Consider the following 20949-nt stretch of genomic DNA (forward strand, 5'->3'; position numbering starts at 1 on the left):
TTTATCTCTGAAGCAGACGACTTCTCAAAAATTGTAGACCAGTGTTAATTGACCAGTACAAACATGGTCAATCCAAACAGTAATCTGAAATTCATGGTCAAACACCAAATGGATCTTGCAATGTTAAAATTGAAGAAAAATCTTGATTTCACAGCATTTGTAGACAAAGCAAATGTCATTTCAAAGCAATTGCAGGAACATAAATATGGAAAACGATTATTTAATTTTTCAGTCACGTTTCTGACCATAAACACTTTTTTAAGACCTGCTAACATCCTTTGGAAGCAAATGGCAACAAGCCCTCCCTCTCACCCGCCCGGAAACTTTATAAGCAAGATCAAAACATTTAAGAAGTTACTTTTATTTGCAGTCTCTGCTGCAGTAAAACTTCTTGTAATTTGCTGCTAATGAAAATGCTCTCATAGGTTTTTTTAATCAAAATCAAAAGATCAAAGGTTAAACAGATTTTGCCAAATTGGTCTCAAGTTATATCTCATGTTCAGATGCAGAGGCCTCGATTGGCCTTCATGTCGTACTCCCCATCAGTACATGGCCTGGGCTGGGGAAGCTAATGATCCACCCAGCGGACCAAATTCAGTGCTGAATCCTGATCATGTGCCTCCTGAGGCACATTGCGCATACGCTAAGAAGATTTGAAATTAATGTTTTGAAGAACACTTCCAACAGCCAGTACGGAGCCCTATTACCATCTAGTATCTATTAATTATGAAATAGTTACCTGTGGAGATTTGTCAAAAGCTTTACATATTAGTCAATGCAAACTTGTAGTATTGCAAAGAAAGCCATCTGGGAGTAGATTCCAAAACTCACTGCAGGTGGGGGCGACTGTAATGTAGAACAAACAGTCTGGGTCCCTTGTGACTCTGAGAGCTTTCAAACTTGGAAAGAGCACAAAGCCTTTTAAATAAATATTTTAATTTGCATCATTTCTAAACAGTTAAATCATGCTTGTGCATTAGACATTTAAGCAAAGAAGGAAAAGTTCATACAACTTTAATCCAATACTTCCCTAAAATCTTCCCTCTGTATTGCTATTTAGGCCCCTTTCCCAGGAGCTAAAAATCTGCACCAGACCTAAGGTTCTACAGCACCTTAGATCAATGTGTAGATAAGATGTGTTGGAGGCAGAAAACCCTCTCCCACGGCTGGAAATTATATGAAAAATATACAGATCAAGTTCTGGTTAAACCTAGCATGATAAAGGCTTTTGGAATTTAATTACCTGTAAACCTCATTTGTTGTTTCAGTTTAAAGCACATAATTTAAAGCATAAAGCAAAATGTTTGCTAATGGCTTCTTTATTTTTTATTTCAGATTAATTGTAAATGTTGGATATCTGATGCTCCAGATATTAAACCACAACATTGTTGACTCTTTGAATCTGTAGCTCTATCTATTTTGCAGCCTACATCCACAATGTGGATTATCAAGGCTGACAATGTACAAACTCTCAAGAAGAAGCTCAGAATGTGTTATCCAAATTTATCCAAATGATGGTATGTAACAATGAAAGGGAAGTAAGAATAGGGGGAAAATATTCCTCTGGTTGCAGTAGAGGAGAGCATGAATGAATAACACCATTCCTGATTAGTTACTTTTAATCTCAGACAAATATACTATGGTGAATCTTCTCCCATAGCTTTCCAAACCCTTTATGAAAGAATCCAGGCACTATATGCTTAAAATGAACTGTGCACCACAGTATTGCATAACGAGGAGCCATATCTTCAGGTGATGTAAATTGGTGTAGCTCCATTGACTTCAACTGAGCTATGCTGATTTACGCCAGCTGGCGATCTGGCTCATTGATTCTGCTGTTGTAGTCCCGTGCAGCTGAATAGTTTGCAATACTGTGGTGAATAGAAGCTCATTCTAGGTATATAGTACCTGGATTTTTTTCACAAAGGGTTTGGAACAGTGCTTCATTTGTGCCAGGGCTGAGCCCCAGCACTCTAGGCTTGGCAGTTCATATCCCCAGCACCTCTGGGCTTGCTGCATCAGTTATGAATGTAAAAAAAATTGCTTGAGCCCCGGTACCTCTTTCATTGCAAATTAAGCACTGATTTGGAAAGATATGAAAGAAGCTTCACTATCATCTTCATTAACTTCAATGCAGTTATGCTGATTTGCAGCACTTGAGGATGTTGCTCAATGTGTGGAGAAATTTAATGATAGCGAACTCAGACAGTATTACTGTGGGATGAGAACAGCACTGAAAACTATACTACTATGCATTTCAAACTTCAACAGCTGAATAATCTGTGGGTGGAAGGGATAGGAGAATGAAGAGTCTGGAAACCAAGAGTGGCCCCACAGTGGGACTGGGAGAACAGGACTCAGTAGCATGTTGGTCATGATGGTGGCTACATGCAGGAAAGGAGGAAAAAGAGGAGTAAGAAGTGATATCAAAATGAAGAGCAAAGTCAGAAGTTCCTCAACTATGTCAGCTCTGAAGTGTGGGCCAGGGCTGGGGAGAAGGAGTGTCCAATCAGCATCCTTTGAATTCCCTTCACTGCCTCTCTTCCCCTCTCCTGACAGTTCACTGAAATGGATATCTCCGAGCATTTAGTGAGACTCCAAGATAAAAGGGCATAGATCTGTAATGACTTCAGCATAAATGGCCTCTTGAGATCCAATTCTGATCCCATGGGGTCCACTGAGGTAAAGTGAACTGAATGCTTTCCTCCAGATAGCTATCTTTTATTTTTATTATATATATAAAGAAGCATTTGCTGCAAAATGTGTGAACTACTGAGCTCGGAGTCACAGCCTGCAGCACAACAAACTGGCTTTTTCTGAAGCTCATAATGTGATAATTAAATTGCTAACAGGCACCTTAGTGATGGCATTTGCTGAAGATGTGAAAGCCTTCTCACAATTGTACCTTTCTGTAGGGGACTCATCAGTAGAAGCAAAGTGATCAGAATAGATTTTATATTTTATATATATATATATATATATTTTTCCCTTCAATGAGTACATTAAATTTTTATGTGGAGTGAAATGGGACAGGACTTGTTTCCCTTCCACTGCACAATGATTTATTACCCAAAAAAGACCGCAGAACTAATTAGCAGAGTAATTAATTAATATAAATTTGCATATTTGCATTTGCAATTAGTGCAGCCGACTGATTAGTCTGAAAATGGGAAGTTTGACTCATTAGATGTTAGTGTCTGCTGGACTGGAAAACGGCTGCCAGATGAGGCGAAAAAGGGTGGAATAAGCGTGTGTGTGTGTGAGAGAGAGAGAGAGAGAGAGAGAGAGTGTGCACTCATGTCTTTTGTTAGAAGAATGGATGATGTGCAAATAGCTGGCCTTCGACATCAGAGCTTGCTGATATTTTTTTCTTTTTTAATCACTTTTGCATCTATTTGTCCCACTCACATGTTCCCTAGCTCTTTCCTGCAGTGAGCTACCCCAGCTATGAAATTCAATAGTGCTTCTTAAACAATAATGTTTAAAGAAGGAGAGCACCCATAGAATGGCTGTGTGGTTTTGGTGTGGATAGGGGAACTGAGGGGATCCTTTTGTCTTGTGAAAGACTGAAACAGAATATTGCCCCTGGCCTTAGTGATAATGTCTAACCAATTGCTAATGCTAGAAAATCAGGCTCAATGGTTCTCAGGAAAAACAGCGTCTGTGGGTAGCTTTCCAGGTTGTTCTGTGGTATTTTTCCCAGTAGATTTTACCCTAATAATAGGATACCTTGGTCTCTAAAATATATTTTCATGTATGTCTCTTCTACATGTTCTTTCTGATTTACACAGTAGTACAGTACTTACTGAGAGCTACAAATATGTGCACATCAAGGGGGAATGTAATTTTCCTTAACTTTAAGGAGACTTTTGAGAACATATTGAGGTGATCTATGTATCTATCTAATTTCTGAAGTACCTAGTTGCTGCCATAATATCATAATATCTAGATGATGACTACCTTTATGTGACTTGCCCATGGGGGCAACAAGAGGTAGTGCATTTGGAAAATAGAAACAAAGGCCTGGTCTACACTAACCCCCCAAGTTGAACTAAGGTACGCAACTTCAGCTACGTGAATAACGTAGCTGAAGTCGACATACCTTAGTTCGAACTTACCGCGGTTCAGACGCGGTCCACACGCGGCAGGCAGGCTCCCCGTCGACTCCGCGGTACTCCTCTCACCGAGCTGGAGTACCGCAGTCGACGGCGAGCACTTCCTGGTTCGACTTATCGTGTCCAGACCAGACGCGATAAGTCGAACCCAGAACTTCGATCCCCAGCCGCCGAACTAGCGGCTGGGTGTAGACCAGCCCAAAGAAGACTAGTTTGAATTTAACACAGAAAAATAGGCCAAATCCAGAGCATTTGCAATTCATATTGGAGGTGACTGAGTTTCTGAGCACCCTCAAAACCCGCAGGAATCAGGAGTTTTGGAATCTACTCCCAGCTCTGCTACTAATTCACCTTGGGCACATCACTTAGCTTGCCTTTGTCTCGGGCTTGTTCTACGGTTAAAGATTTTGCCAGCATCACTATGTTGGGTAGGAGTGTGAAAAAAAAAATCTCACCTATAACCAGCATAGCTATGCTGGTGAAAGCCCTAATGTAGATGCAGTTATAATGGCAACAAAGTCCTTCACTGCCATTTAGGGAACTGGTTTAAGCTATATCAGCAAAAGAATTTTTGTTTGTCGGTATAAGCTGTGTCTCCACGAGGGAGGGGGTTGCCAGTATAGCTACACCAATATATCTATACTGGCCAGCCCTTTTCAGTGTAGATAAGGCCCCAGTCAATGGGAAGTGAGAATGATCAGTGCCTCAGAGGGCTGGAGCCATTGATTTCAATGGGAGTTGCAGGTCTGAGTAGCACCTCTCGGAACTGGATACATTGGAATGTTTCATCTCAAAATGACACAAGCGAATTCACAATTAAATCACACCTGATAAACAAAAGAAATCGTATTTTTCAATTCACCTCATACAAATACTATAGTGCAATCTCTTTATCATGAAAGTGAAACTTACAAATATAGATTTTTTTTTTATACAGAACTGACCTCAAAAACAAAACAATGTAAAAATTCAGAGCTTGTAAGTCCACTCAGTCCTACTTCTTGTTCAGCCAATCGCTAAGACAAACAAGTTTGTTTACATTGACGGGAGATACTGCTGCCCGCTTCTTATTTACAATGTCACCTGAAAGTGAGAACAGACGTTTGCATGGCACTTCTGTAGCCGGCGTTGCAAGGTATTTACATGCCAGATATGCTAAACATTCATATGCTCCTTCATGCTTCGGCCACCATTCCAGACAACATGCTTCCATGCTGATGACGCTTGTTTAAAAAATAATGCGTCAATTAAATTTGTGACTGAACTCCTTGGGGGAAAACTGTATGTCCCCTGCTCTGTTTTACCCACATTCTACCATATATTTCATGTTATAGCAGTCTCGGATGATGACCCAGCACATGTTGTTCATTTTGAGAACACTTTCACTGCAGATTTCAGAAGACACAAAGAAGGTACCAATGTGAGATTTCTAAAGATAGCTACAGCACTCAACCCAAGGTTTAAGAATCTAAAATGCCTTCCAAAATCTGAGAGGTACGAGGTGTGGAGCATGTTTTTAGATGTCTTCGAAGACCAATACTCCAATGTGGAAACTACAGAACCCGAACCACCAAAAAAGAAAATCAATCTTCTGCTGGTGGCATCTGACTCTGATGCATGTTCACTTTCATTATCTGTCTGCTCTGCTTTGGATTGTTATCGAGCAGAACCCGTCATCAGCATGGACGCATGTCCCCTGGAATGGTGGTTGAAGCATGAAGGGACATATGAATCTTTAGCACAGCTGGCACGTAAATATCTTGTGACACTGGCTACAACAGTGCCATGAGAGTGACATTGTAAACAAGAAGTGGGCAGCTTTATCTCCTGCAAATGTAAACAAACTTGTTTGTCTGAGTGATTGGCTGAACAAGAAGTAGGATTGAGTGGACTTGCAGGCTCTAAAATTTGTTTTATTTTTGAGTGCAGGTTTTTTTTGTACATAATTCTATATTTGTAAGTTCAACTTTTATGATAAAGTGATTGCACTACAGTACTTGTATTAGGTGAATTGAAAAATACTATTTCTTTTGTTTTTTGATAGTGCAAATACTTGTAATCAAAAATAAATATAAAGTGAGCACTGTACACTTTGTATTCTGTTTGTAATTGAAATCAATATATTTGAAAATGTTGAAAATATCCATTTTTAAAAAATAAATGGTATTCTATTATTGTTTAACAGTGTAATTAATCGCGATTAATTTTTTTAATCACTTGACAGCCCTAATATATATCTATATCAACCGATCTAGCTTTCTGTGATTTTAATGTGTGTCTAACTACATATAGGTGGAAAATACAATACAAAAAAAATAATGTTGTTTGCTATTCGTCATTAAATTTAAGCTAGATTTTTACCAAGCAAAGTTACAAAGAAAGAAACAAATCCTTTACATGTATGGAAAAATCACATTTTCCAAATACAAAACATACTCATAATGTTCTGGGCAGCATGAAGAGTAGAGCTGGACAAATAGTGAAAATATTTGTTTGTAAATGTTGGTTGATGAGGAAATGGCAAAATATTCAATGAATATTATTTGCAGGATATTATTCAATAGCTTAATAATGAGAAAAAGTATTTATGAAGTTAATCAACAAAAAAGAACCAAATGTGTGACAAATATTATTTACAGCAAATTATTCAACCATCTCTAAAAAGGATTAGAATTTTTAATTTTGGGGCAATTAATTATCTTTTTAAAAGAATGTATTTTAAAAATTCTGTGTCTTAAGCACAGTTTGGAGAAAATACTTTACTAATAAAATTAACATAAACATTATTTTTCATGCATTGTTGTCTTGGGTTAAAATTTTCAAAAGTGCCTTAGTGACTTCTAAATCCTATTTTTAAAAGTGACTTTGGGCCAGATTTTAACAAGTATTTAGGTGCCTAAAGATCAGATATTCACGTAGTGGGATTTTCAAAAATCTCTAGGCACGTAATTCCATTAACTTCTGTATCTGCATCAGCATCTTTAGGCATGTCAGTTATTTAGGAGCCTAAAGTTCCATTTTCAAAAGCAACGTAGGCACTTGGGAATCCCACTGAGACATAGGCCCCTAAATCACTGCAGTGTTTTTGAAAATGCTACCCTTTGTCTACAGCTAAAGATGGGTCTGTGACAGCTCTTTGACTTGGATTCAAATAGTCATTCAGTAGTGATCCTTAACATCCACTGCTCAGTGTGTGTTACACATCCCCCCTCTGTACTCAATCCACAGAGCAAGTGAGTTTGTTACAGCTCTCAGTTTGAGAGACTGGCTCTCTGTCGAGCTGTAGAAAGTCATGCTTTTAGCTCTAGAGGTTCCTTGGTTCATTCCAAGATGGAGGTCACACTTAAACTGTCAATTTGTGGGTCATTAACATTGTTCTGGTACTTGCAGTATTCCGACAAATACTGCAGTAATATTAATGGGCAAAAGGCAAAGCTGAAAAGATTTGAATAGTGTGCACTCTACAGTACTTCACCAACTCCAGACAGATAACTCTGAGATCAGAGTTAGTGCTCTGCCCGTTCTATTGGCTCTCAGCTCCTGAACACACATACACAGATTCATCCAAATGTCAAATTCATAAAATTACCACCTATGTTCACTCATTTTCTGCAGCAAATCTCTTCTGCAACTCAGGGAGAAGCATCACACTGGCCAGACTTGTGTGGGACAGGGAAACATTAATTAAGGAGGCAGATCAAGACATATATCTTCTGACCACAAGATATCCCCTATTAAGTTGTCCCCCCCCCCCACAACAACAACAACGTAGATAAGAGGACTTCCAAACAAGAGGAAACCTCTATGAAGTTGTCTTGCAACTTGTAAGGATTCATGGGACTAGACCCCAGTTCTGCAGAGCATGGGACAGCTGACATACCCATATAACCACTCGGAGGCCATTTAAAGCTACATCCAAGAAGCACTCTAGTTATTAGGCGCTGCAGGAAATACCGCCCAAAGGGTTTAGAGTGACAGCACTCTGCCGCCACACAGACATCTGGCCTGCTGTGACTGTAGACAGAACCTTACTTTCTGATCTCTGGCCTCCAACCCCAGCCTGACTGACTCTTGCTTATCTATCCTGGCTCTAGCAATTTCTTCGACCCCTGCTTACAGACTACTGCTCCATGGCCATCCTTGGTTTGTGGACACCACCCCAGCCATGATCGCTAAGCCAGACTGCCTATGCCCGAGTTCCTCACAGTTTGCCCAGACCCATTTTTGACCCTTTCTGCAGAAGCACCTTAGTAGACATATGGAAGGGGTGGGTCTACTAGGACCCGCTGGACCCCATGGGCACTTGATCTTCAGGAGTGGATCACTCAATTCCAAACCGAGATCCATGTGCTGCAATCCCAAGTGCAGCTCCTAGCAGAAAATCAGACACTCTGCGAGCTGATAGCATGGTCCTAGGAAGAGAAGTCTATCTCCCAGCGGCTGCCCTCTGAACAAGATCCTTCAGTACCACTACCCAAAGTATGTCATCAAGATGGATGACTACCGACTGGCCCAGGATATCTCTAAATACGTTGTTCATGAAGTGTTGAAAGGTCATGGGACTGTTGGTCAAACCGAATGGCATTACTAAATATTTGAAGTGCCCATAGAGGGTTCAAAAGGCAGTCTTCCATTTGTCTCCTGACCTAATGGGCACTAGGTTGTATGCCATCCTGGAGGCATGCATGCAGACAGGCCCTTCAGCAATGTTCAGAGATGAAACTGATCCTCTTGTCTCTCCAGGAGATGCAAGGACTCTGCTGCTCCAGCCAGATGATGCCAAGAATCAGGGGAAGCATGGAGAATGGATCACATTGAATTGTAGCACTTCCCGATGACCCTGGAGTATGGCATCTAGGGGTACTGTTTCCTGTGCCAGTGGCCCTAAGGACATGAGTGACCCATTTATTGTCTCCACGAGAACAGATGTAGGCTTTAAATGGAGGGGGATTTGTAGTGCTTGAGATGCTTCAGCATCTATGAAATTATCTCCAGGAGGGCATACAACCTAGTGACAAATGGAAGACTTCTCACCATAAGAACATTAAATATCTGCTCAAGCCTTAACCCAAAGACAGCTCAGGTGGGTATTCTTCTCTCAATTCGATTTCATTATCACCTGTTGCCCAGGAACCAGGAAAAGAAAAGCTGATGCCTTATCTTGAAAGGGCGAACACTACCAAGAGGCCAAGGAGCCTAACCAAGAACCACCCTGTCTGCTAAAACCTCACAACTTCCTTGGTGCCGCAGTACGCCAAGACCTGATTGAGCTAATTGATCTACTTTGTGGGGTGATCCATGAGCCCAGGAGGTGATGGAACAGCCTGAGCAAATGAGAGCCAGTACCAAAATGCAATGCTCCACACAGGATGGGATCACATACCTCAGTGGGCACATATATGTTTCCCCCAGGTGGCCCCAGCTATAAGTGCTTCATCTCTGCCATGACGCTCCATTGGCAGGCCATTTTGGCTGCCTTAAGAGTTTCCACACAATCTCCTGTTTCTTCTGGTGGCCCTGTATGCAAACTGAAATCTAGCATAACATTTACTCTTGTGAACTGTGTGCACACACCAAGATGCCCCATACTAAGTCCATAAACAGTCTAGTAACTCTGGATACCCCATCTAGATCCTGGCCCTCGATCACCCTGGATTTCATAGTGGAACTCCCTGACTGACGGCCACACGGTGGTCTTGACCATTGTAGACCAACTGACCAAAATAGTGCACTTCATCCCCTGTGACTGCCTGCCCTCTGCTGAAACAACGGCTCAACTCCTGGTGGTACATGTTATCCATCTTCATGGGCTTCCAAATCGTATCACCTCGGACCGAGACCCACAGTTTGTCTCATGCTTTTGGCATGAAATGCTCTGGTTACTGGTTGTTTGGACTTTTACCTCATTTATGTACCACTTCCAGACAGATGGGCAGACAGAGAGGGTGAACTAGAGTAATACCTACAGTGCTTTTTCAACTACCATCAAGATAACTGGTTCTCCCTCCTACCTTTTGCCAAGTTCTCATAAAACAACTCCTCCAAGGGGCAGAGTCCCTTTTTTTGTAAATTACAGGTTCCACCCTTGTTTCCACCTGCCCTTCCTGGCTGCCCCTCTGAACCCAGGAGCCACCAACTGTATCCAACCAATTCATCATATCCGGGGGGAGCTTAAGGACCACCTCAAAGATGCAAAAAAGGACGACAAAGGTTATGCAGACTGTCAACACCAGGAAGGCCCAGCTCTCAGAGGGGACCAAAAGGTCTGGACCATGGCAAAACACCTCCATATGAACAGGCAATCCTGCAAGCTAGATTACCAGTTCCTCAGACCATTTCAGTTTTGTCAGCAAATCACCCCCATCACCTTCAAATTTCAGCTCCCTTGATCTCTTAAGATAATCCTGTTTTCCATGGATCCTTTCTGAAGCCTTACACAGAGAATCCCTTTCCCTTTTGGTTTCAGCAGTCAGCCCCACCAGTCCAGATCCAAGGGCATGAGGAATATATAGTCCACGCTATCGTCAACTCTACGGGGGGGAGACTGTACTACCTCATTGACTGGGAGGGCTATGATCCTGAAGGTCACTTCTGGGAACCTGCTGCCCATGTTCATGGCCCTGAACTGGTAAAAAAGTTTCATCAAGCCCATCCAGACAACCAGCCCCAGTGCCAACCCAGAGGAAGGCATCCCTGAAGATGGTGGTGGAAGATAATGTAAGGATCCAGGGGACTAGAACAAAGGTCTGCAGGGCCTGGGACAGCTGACGTTACCACATCACCACCAGGCGGCCACACAGAGCTATCTCCAAGGAGCACTGTGGTGACTGGACACCACAGGAAGTGCTGTCCAAACAGACCTGAGTGACAGCACCCAGCAACCCTCTGATTGGTCCATGCACACTATTTAACCCTGGAGGGTGCCCCAGGAAGATGTTTGGGCAATCACACAGGCTTCTGTACTCCTGTGACTCCAGACTGCAACTTACTTTTTGATCTCTGGTGCCTGACCCCAGCCTGACTCTGACCCTGACTCTTGCATCCTGATTCCAGCCTGGTAACTACCTCTGACCTCCGGTCTCCAACCCTGGCTTGACTTTGATCCGGACTCTTGCTTACTGATCCTGGTTCTAAAATTATTTCAATCCCTACTCACTGACACCCACCTCATGGCCATTCTTGACTTGTTGACACCAGCCCAAGGGTGACCACCTGTACCCTGGTCCTTTACACTATCACAGCACCAAACATCACAGTGGTTCAGGAAGGAAAAAGAGACAAGGAACTCAAATTCAAAGACAGTCCAGCAAAGAAGAATTGCTCGGGAGAATGTTGGCAATGGGATAAAGAGACTTTTCTCCACTGGGCTGCTTGTTTTTATCACACCCAGATTGGGATTGGTCAACAGGTGTTACAGAACCATCTAATGGCTATTTGGCATCCAATGTGAAATGCAATAGTTTCCACTAAATGGGGGACCTGACCAAATAACAAAAATCATTGCTGCAACTGGCACTAATTGGCATCTCTGGTGATTGTTTCAGCAGAGATGCTTCACATTGAATGGGAATGAACAATAAGGGAATAGGGAATGGAGACTGAACTACCTTCTCACTGTTGGAGGTGTCTACTTTCGATTGGGATGAGTCTCATTGGTGATGCAGGGGAAACAGGTATTGAAGCTTGAGCCTTGAACTTGTTTGGACCTTTTTCTGTGGCTAAATACACAACTTCAGCTTCCAGTACTTACGATTCTGGCCCCTTTCATGAGCCAAAAAAAAAAACTGAACCAAAAAAAGCGATGTGAGGCCAAGTAGTGTTGAATTTATATTTTCCTTTAGGATAAGTACATCTTTTCCCCTACATTCCATATGAATGAAACACACATTCTACTGATTGCAAAGTGAAAATCTAGGCTGTGAGGATAAAAATGTAGAGTTTAATGAAAGAAATGACCACTTTATTGAAAAAACAAAGTGAAAGTTTGAAAAAATATACAGCATACACATTTCCTCCTAGGACAAAGGAAGTGTTCAGAGGCCTTGGGGGACCATTAGATCATGCTGATAAAATAAATTAACACATTTTTAAGCTATTGTACCTACTTTGTGTATTTGTGTAGTGGGGACTAGTTGTAAATATTCACAGTGAATAATTATTGTACTGTGAAATGCAAAGTACATTTAGAATTGAAAATAGTACAGTTTAGAGACCAATCCAGTGTCCCTACTTAGATTTTGTGTTAAAGGCGCAAACCAGCATCACTGACAGCTCCAAAAATGTACTTTGTTAAACCTTCCATAAGAGTCCACCAATGAAGCAAGCTATTATCATAGAGGTGCTTGCAGTTCTAGTGTTAATATTGTGTTTCATATAATAATCTCCGTGGTCAGAGATATGGAACATGGTTGTAAACATTTGATTTGAACTACAACTTGACAAACAAGGTCGTAGTATGGTAGCAAGTGCTAGCTGTGAGAAGGATTTTTAGAGAGATATTGAGCTGTATCTTTCTCCTACTTTAAAGGGAAGGTGGGAGTTTTGTAACGCATCTTCAAATGCTGCAGTCCCATTTCACATTTTGTTCAGTCTAAGCACTTTTCTATTCTGTTATGTTCTCTGACACAGGAGGTCTGATTCTCCACTGACTTGCAGCTTGTGTAATCTTTTACATTTGTGCGATGAGAATACAAAGTGGGTAGAAAATACAAACGTTCTGACTTGGTAATGTTTGACACTCACAAGGGTAAATATCTATGCAAGGAGAAGCAGGCCCATGATATTAGAGACAAATACATTTCTACATATATTGCAAACCTACCTTGAAATATACTTGGCAGCATCAAGGTAATTAATTAATATTCACTATTTGTTTCTGGTAACAACCATAACATGTTAGGTATTGTACTAATGCAAAAGGAGACATGGACTAATGTTTTCAAAAGTGCCTCAGTAAATTAGGCTCCTAAATCCCATTTTCAAAAGTAACGTAGGCATTTAGGAGCTTAAGTTCCATTGACTTTCATTGAGATTTAGGCTCTCAAGGGTCAGGTTTTTTTTAAAGGAATTTTGACACCTAAGGATGCAGATAGGCATTTAGCAGGATCTTCAAAAGCAGCTAGGTGCCTAACTTGCAGTGGGAATTAGGCGCCTAGGAATTTTTGAATATTCCAGTAGGTACCTATCTGAATCTTTAGGTGCCTAAATACCTTAGGGTAAGATTTTCAAAGGTCCTGTGATTTTTCCAAATTGCACTTAGGTTCCTCAGTCACTGAGGAGGCACTTTTGAAAATTTTACCCATAGTGCTTACCCTGAAGAGCCTTACATTCTATAAAGACAGAACAGACAAGAGACAGAGGAAAGGACAATAACACATATGTAAAAAATTGGGTGACAATTGTCTATGTCCTGATAAAAACAATTTAAGAAAATGTATCTCACAACCTTGACATGATGAGCAGGTTAGTTTCTTGTAGGTATCACAGCAGATGTGGGTCTTCTGGACTGATTTTAATGCAGAGACAATTTGAGGGAGAGCTTAGAAAGAGGATTCCACACACAATGATGGCACAAAGAAAGAGCAGAGATGTTTGTGAGATTTATAGGCAATTATCCATCTCATTCATGTCACAAGTGAAAACCCCAGAATATATGGGGACAGGAGGATCCAATGGGTGTCACAAATCCACATAAACATTCCTGACTCTTATGGAGCACAGACATGCATGTGAGAAGCGCTGCACCCATGAGCAGTCCCAATGGAGCAAACGGGAAAACTGGTATTCTGAGTAAAAATAAAGCGCATAATTAGAATAGTAGGGTTAGAAGGGACCACAAGGGTCATCGAGTCTAACCCCCCGCCAAGATGCAGGATTTGTTTGTGTCTAAACCAGTGCTACTCAGACTGAGGCTTGTGAGCTGCAGGTGGCTCTTTAATGTGTCTCCTGCGGCTCTTTGCAGCACATAATACTGTGTGATTTAATTATTAACCAATCAGGAAGCTTTTACTATGTTACTAACCAATTGTAATTGATAAAATAATAATACTTGGTCACTGTGTATATACTGTGTAAATATGAATATATAGTACTATAGTAAATGAAACAATGAATTCACACAACTGTGGCTCTTTTGGATTATGTTGATCGCTAATTTGGCTCCTGAACCACTGAGGTCTGAGTATCACTAAATTATCCAAAACAGACGGCTATCCAGCCTCCTTTTGAAAGCCTCCCATGAAGGAGCTTCCACCACCTCCTTAGGCGGTCTGTTCCATTGTCCTACTGTTCTTATAGGTAGGAAGTTTGTCCTGAGATTTAATCTAAATCTGCTATGTTGTAGCTTGAACCCATTGCTTCTTGTCTTGCCTTCTGTGATAAGAGAGAACAACTTTTCTCCATTGTTTTTATGGCAGCCTTTCAAGTATTTGAAGACTGCTGTCATGGTCCCATATTTTCTATTTGTAGCTCTGAGGGTAGAGCTACACATCCCGCCGCATCGGCGGGTAGCACTCGATCTATCAGGGATCGTTTTATTGCGTGTAGGGTAGATGCGATAAATCGATCCCTGATCGCTCTCCGGTTGACTGCTGAATTCCAGCTCGGCGAGAGGCGGAAGCAAAGTCGACGGGGGAGCCGCGGCCATTGATCCCGCGCCTCAAGGACGGGAAGTAAGTAATTTTAATTCGATCTAAGATGCGTTGACTTCAGCTACGCTATTCTCGTAGCTGAAGTTGCTTATCTTAGATCAATCTCCCCCCTAGTGTAGACCAGGCCTGAGTTAGCTGAAAATGAACTATCAAATACAGGAAGACTGAACCTTTTGACTGTGCATCTGGGCCCTGAGCCAAAGCCCAGTGAAGTCAGTGGGAGTCTTTTCATTGTCTTCAATGAACTTTGGATCCAGGACCTTGAAGAGGATTGTGTACATTGTTTGTTTTAGCAACCATATGGGATATATTGCACTTGTGAAACACGTTCCTGATACACCCGTTTCAGAGAGTAAGGTACAATAGAACTGCACTGAAATGAATAAATAAACTAATAAAAAAAGTCCCATGAATACTAATTGTGCTTGGATTGTGTTTGCATTCATTTTCAATAGATACTGTAGCAAACAAGTTACTAATACAGAGGTGGGCAAACTGCAGCCCACATCCTGCCCGCGGGACCGTCCTGCCCGGCCCTTGAGCTCCCAGCAGGGGAGACTAGCCCCCGGGCCCTCCCCTGATGTTCCCCCTCCCCTGCAGCCTCAGCTCGTCATGCCGCCAGCGCTCTGGGCAGCGGGGCTGTGAGCTCCTGCCAGGCAACGTGGCTGCGAGAGTCACCGGCCTGCCCCTTTGCTCTAGACTGCGTGGCAGCGCGGCTGCCAGTCCTGGTGCTCTGAGTGGCATGGTAAGGGGGCGGGGAGCAGGGGGATTGGATAAGGGGTAGAGGGCGCCAGGGGGGCAGTCAGGGGACAGGGGGCAGGGGGCAGTTGGATAGGGGGTGAGGTCCTGGGGGGGCATTTAGGGGCAGGGGGTCCCAGGAGGGGGCGGTCAGGGGACAAGGAGCAGGGAGGGTTGGATAGGTCGGGGGTTCTGAGGGGGGCAGGGCGGGGAAGTGGGAGGGGGCGGATAGGGGTCGGGGGCTAGGCTGTTTGGGGAAGCACAGCCTTCCCTACCCGGCCCTCCATACAGTTGCGCAACCCCGATGTGGCCTGCGGGCCAAAAAGTTTGCCCACCCCTCTGCTAACAGGAATGTTTTTGGCAAACTGGTAGATTTTAAGCATCTATTCTAGACTATCCACAGAAACTGATTTTTGAATATGCAATAGTGAGCATAACGAAGAGTTAGTTGTATAGACAGAGAAGAGACACATGCCAGGTGTCCTATGTATCCAATCAAAGCAGCAAGACTTTCATATAACCCACAATGAAATGCTCACAAACGAACTTGACAAGAATTATTCACAGAAATTATTGTGGTGAATAATTTTGAATAAATTGCATTGAAAAAAGAGATGGAATAAAATTTGTAATTACAAAAGAGTTCTCGATATAAGTAACTGTTCCCCTACACGCTCTTGGTCAAATCACACAGCCCTTCATGTAAGATCTCTGCCCCCGCCCCCAGAGCTTGTTTATAACACCCACTTGCAATGTCGTGAGGACAGATCTTCTACCTGAATAGGTCGGCCTGGTCTGTGGCTGGTTGTGTGTCCTATGTTGTCTGCTGATAGGGCCAATTGTGTTTAGAAACTGCAGCACTGATATGGTATGTAAAATCTCTGATTTGTAACATTTACCCAACCTCTAGGTAAAACAGTATCTTCTGAGGTCTAAGTGATATTCATACCTCTAAATTGCCTTTTTTTAAATTGTTTACAGTATTGCCAGCCCCAAGTGTTCAAAAATCAGGCATCAGCCATCATGAGACTGGCTTAAAGATCAGCCTGCAAGGGGAGCTAGGGATGAGAAGAGGACTGTGGCACCAGGCCCAGCTGCTAGAAGGTGCTCAGGAGGTGAGTGCCCCACCCCCCTCCCTCCCATCACAGTAGCCTGGAGGCCTTCAGATCCTACAGTGTAAGTGAAGATGACCATGTAGCATCAATGCTTCATAAACTAGAGAAATATGTTATAGGGAATTATTTTGCATTGGCTGGGGAATGGACAGGCTGATTTCATAGGTCTTGTGCATCTGTAACTTCTGTGATACCGCGATAAACTTACTCCAGTATCACAATGAGAGCAGAAGAAAAATCTGCCCTAGTAATTGAAACTTTACATCAGGCAATCATTCATTTCAATGTGTCATATGTACATATAACATGAAACTATTGAGAAACCCAGACTGGAAAACCCCAGGCCAAACCATGTATCTCAAGATTGAAACCATTTAAATTCCAAGAATAAGTAGCTGACAAAACTAATTTTCGGAGATTAACATTTTTCACCTGGGTTTTATATTTCTGCAAGAAATATACACTGCGTTGGTTATGCATTGATCAAACTTTTATTGTGCCAGCTGTACTTCATAGACCTGAAAAAGTGATTCAAGCAAAACAAAAGAGAACATAAAAGCACAACTATAATGGTTTTAAATCCCAAAGAGGCAATTACAAGTTTGATTCCAGTGATGCAGCTGGACTACATTGGAAAACTAAACACTTTACACATATTAAGTAGATCTGAAGGCTAGGATAGGAGTTTAAATAATAAATCCACTCTGCAGTTACATTTGTAAAGTACAGCCCTTTTAATAAGTTGGGAAAATACGACAATAAGATTCACACTAATTCATGTGCAAAAGATAGTTTTTACAAAGCTGAGATGTTAAAACAGGTTGGAAAAGACAGTAAGTTACACAATAACTAATCATTTAGATAAAACAAGTGGAAAGAAGATAAGAATACTGTGCAATGAGAATGAATTGTAATTCTTTAGTCACTAAGCATGTTAGCATGTTATAATGCAGCTTTTTGTATGCGGAGTGTTTCTTTGCCTGTTTGTAAGAAAAAGGAAGGTAATCAGGGCAGCGTGTACTGTCTCTCTCTCAAAAGGAAAAAAGAAGGCAAAGGAAAAGAGGGAACCCAGGGCAGGGTATCATGTGCCAAACCACACAATAAAAAGTAAGATGAGTTTGAGGGTTAGAAACACATAGGTCCAGATTGCAACAGGCCTTACCCAAGTGCACAGAGAGGGACTGCCCAAGCAGCCACCTTCCACTTAAGCAGCCACTCACAATGGCAGTCTTCAGAGTAGCAGCCGTGTTAATCTGTATCCATAAAAAGAACAGGAGTACTTGTGGCACCTTAGAGACTAACAAATTTATTTGAGCAGAAGCTTTCGTGGGCTGTAGCTCCTGTTCTAATGGCAGTCTTGGAGATCAGAGATATGCAAGGGACAGCTCCCTTAGTGTGCCTTTAAGGGGGCGGAGCCATCACCCCACCTCTTCTCTGCACCTGCTCATGGAACAGGTGAACCACATTGGGTGAGAGCAGAATGCACCATCCTGAAGGATGGAACAGCTTGTGCAGGTCACCTAGCCACTTGGAAAAGATTTGTGTCTACCTGAAGTAAAATCCTTCCCTGAATGCTCCATGGGTAGGGTGGCTGTTTATCCATGACTCTTAAGGGCCAGTGAGTGGCAAACACCACATCTTTGCTGAATGCATTTTTATTCACAGGACAAGTGTACTCTTAGATTTGTTGGGTGCCAGAAATAACATAAAACAAGAAAGAAAAACTAAAACACTGAATGAAGGGAAATGAAGGAACACAAAATTACAGGCAAGCAAGGAAGGTGGGGAAAGGCCTTTAAGTCCAAACAGGTTTTGGTTCAGACACCCCTCTTTGTCTTATGAGTTCACATAAGATTTGGCCATAGCTGGGTTTGGGGTTCTTGCATGCTCCCATGGGAGTCTAGTGGGTTTGCTGGCTCTCTGGGACCAGAGGTGAGACTAATGAGCATAGTGGAAAATGCCATGCGGTGTTATCCATGTGATCTTTCCCCGCAAACATGATAACTTTGATATTTGTGAGCAATCTGCAGCCTTGGCATGTTGATGGATAGCCATATAATGCCAAAACATTCATATCCAACACCATTATCCTAATTGGTGGATATTAATAAAATGTGTTTGCAGAACTTCTGGTTCATGAGCACAGGTTGAATTTGGATGTGGGATGATTTTTAAATGCATGTGAAGTTCTAGTCTAATATCTCTAGTGGAAGCCAAGAGGAAACTAAAGATAGATGGTCCCAAAAATAAAATGTGAAAAGATATTTTTCGTGGGAAATACTAACTGAATTATTAATAAAACTAGTGCCACCTATAGGGAGAACTGAACAGGCTGTTTGCTTATTTGCATATGAAGGGCACAGGAGGAATGGTTTCTATATTTTGATGGTATTAGTTGATCTAATTTTAAAAGTTTATAAATTAATTATATTTGTTTGATTTGCCTCTGGAAAGAACATGTATTTTGCTAGAGTTGGTTACCCTAACCTGTGGAGAAATGCAGGAGGATCAAATGAGAAGCTTTCATATGAGTCGCTTTCCTTAAGAGGAACTTGTGTTTCTGATCTCTTTCTCTATAACCAAGGTTAATGAAGCTGAAGCAGTCTGGAACCATCCTGCAATGAGGCAGATATGACAAGGCTTATCACCCAGAGCTAGAGTAGGACCAGAGTAGGGTTGTGAGGAGAGGCTGGATTGGGGCTTGCTAAGGAGGGAAACTAGACCATCCTATGGCCATCCTGACAGAAGCCAGACCATGTCAGGATATTTGTATGGTAAGTTTCTGAAGAAAGTGATCAAGGACCTTCTGTCAGCATAGTGGTGATTCAATAACAGTTCTAAAGAGATCTGCAGTCTGATATTCCTTTCCTCTGTTGTTTGTGATGATTATTTTAAACAAAATGTGCTTTTAGAATACTCAAGCCAGTGGTATAAAATTGCCCTTCAGAATAAAGTCGGAACAGTTAAAGGGCCATCGTCAACTTGAAATCTAGTCAAGTTTCAAAAAACAAATTAAAACAGCTTGAGGTCTATTCCTGTCCCTGAATCTGAGCCCTACCAAGGTATGTGATTTAAATGACCATTTTCCTATTATATCCAAATGCTTCTTCACTTCCCTGGTGCTATATGGAAGACCCTGGTAATGAACAGGGGTCAGTGACTAAGGCACAGATCCTGAAGTTAAACCTGAGAAAGCGGCCACTTGTGCCTGCGCTGAGACCCTTGGAAGGTTCAATTAAAACTCAAGGGGTCAAATGCATGGATCAGTTGCAGTAACAGGGCCTACTTTGCTGTTCAGGAGAAAGTACACAGCCAGTGTTATTCTTTCTTGCTAGATGCTAGTACAGTTTTTAGAATTGTTTTGCAATGTTCTTCTACTGGCTTAGTATTGTTGCTGGATTATAATTAACTCTAACTCAGAGGTGTGTGTGTGTGTGTGTGTGTGTGTGTGTGTGTGTGTGTGTGTGATCCATCTATCTCTCCATCTGGAATGTGTTGTGCCTTCCTATGGAATTTTATGTTATCTTTCTTTGCTTCCTGATACTAATCTCTGGGGTTTTCCATTACGCTGTTTTTTGGGGAGGGTTGTATTTTGTTTTTCTGCTGCCTTTTGTTGATGTGTATATCTCATGCTTCATATTACTAGGAATAAAGATAAAAGATATTTCAGTTTTCTAAACCTCAGGATCCTTTATGTCTGATTCTTTGTGTGTTGTTGGCCTTTTATTATAAACTTGAAGTGAGTTAGTCACCTAGGAATTAGTAGGAAGACAGAACCAGTGTGGCAAACTTCTTGCAGACCTCAAAGGCTCTGTTCTCTGTGTATCTTCTGTTCACTTCTGTCCCATGCTGATGAAGCTCCTAAAATTATTTTTCTAGCTTTTTAAAAAAAACCAAATCGAGCTATTATTTTGTTGCTGATGTTAATAAAATGTATGGTTTCTAATTTCCCAAATAATGAGGGGAAAACCTGGCTATCTGCAACAGCCATCAGTAATAATTTAAATACTGCTACCATTAAGTACCACTTCCTAAAAGCACCAAATTGAAATTTTGGACTAAGACTAACCAACACTACAAGAGGTAGTATACTGGAATATTTAACTTAGATTTATCAGCTCTTCGGGACAGAGACTGCCTTTTTATTATGTGCTTGTACCAGCACAAGGAGTCCCTGATTCCTTACTGGAGCTGCTAGGTGTTAATCAACACAGTTATTAAATAATCAATGGTACAGCTGGGTGGGAAATGGTTTTCACATCCTGGGAATTTTTTTCAAGATTTTAACAAATTTTCCTGTCTCAAATTGGGACAAAGAGTTAAAATCTTGAC

Source organism: Terrapene carolina, unplaced genomic scaffold, assembly GCF_002925995.2.
Source record: "Terrapene carolina triunguis isolate 2854851 unplaced genomic scaffold, T_m_triunguis-2.0 Scaffold33723, whole genome shotgun sequence".
In the NCBI taxonomy this organism is placed as follows: domain Eukaryota; kingdom Metazoa; phylum Chordata; order Testudines; family Emydidae; genus Terrapene; species Terrapene triunguis.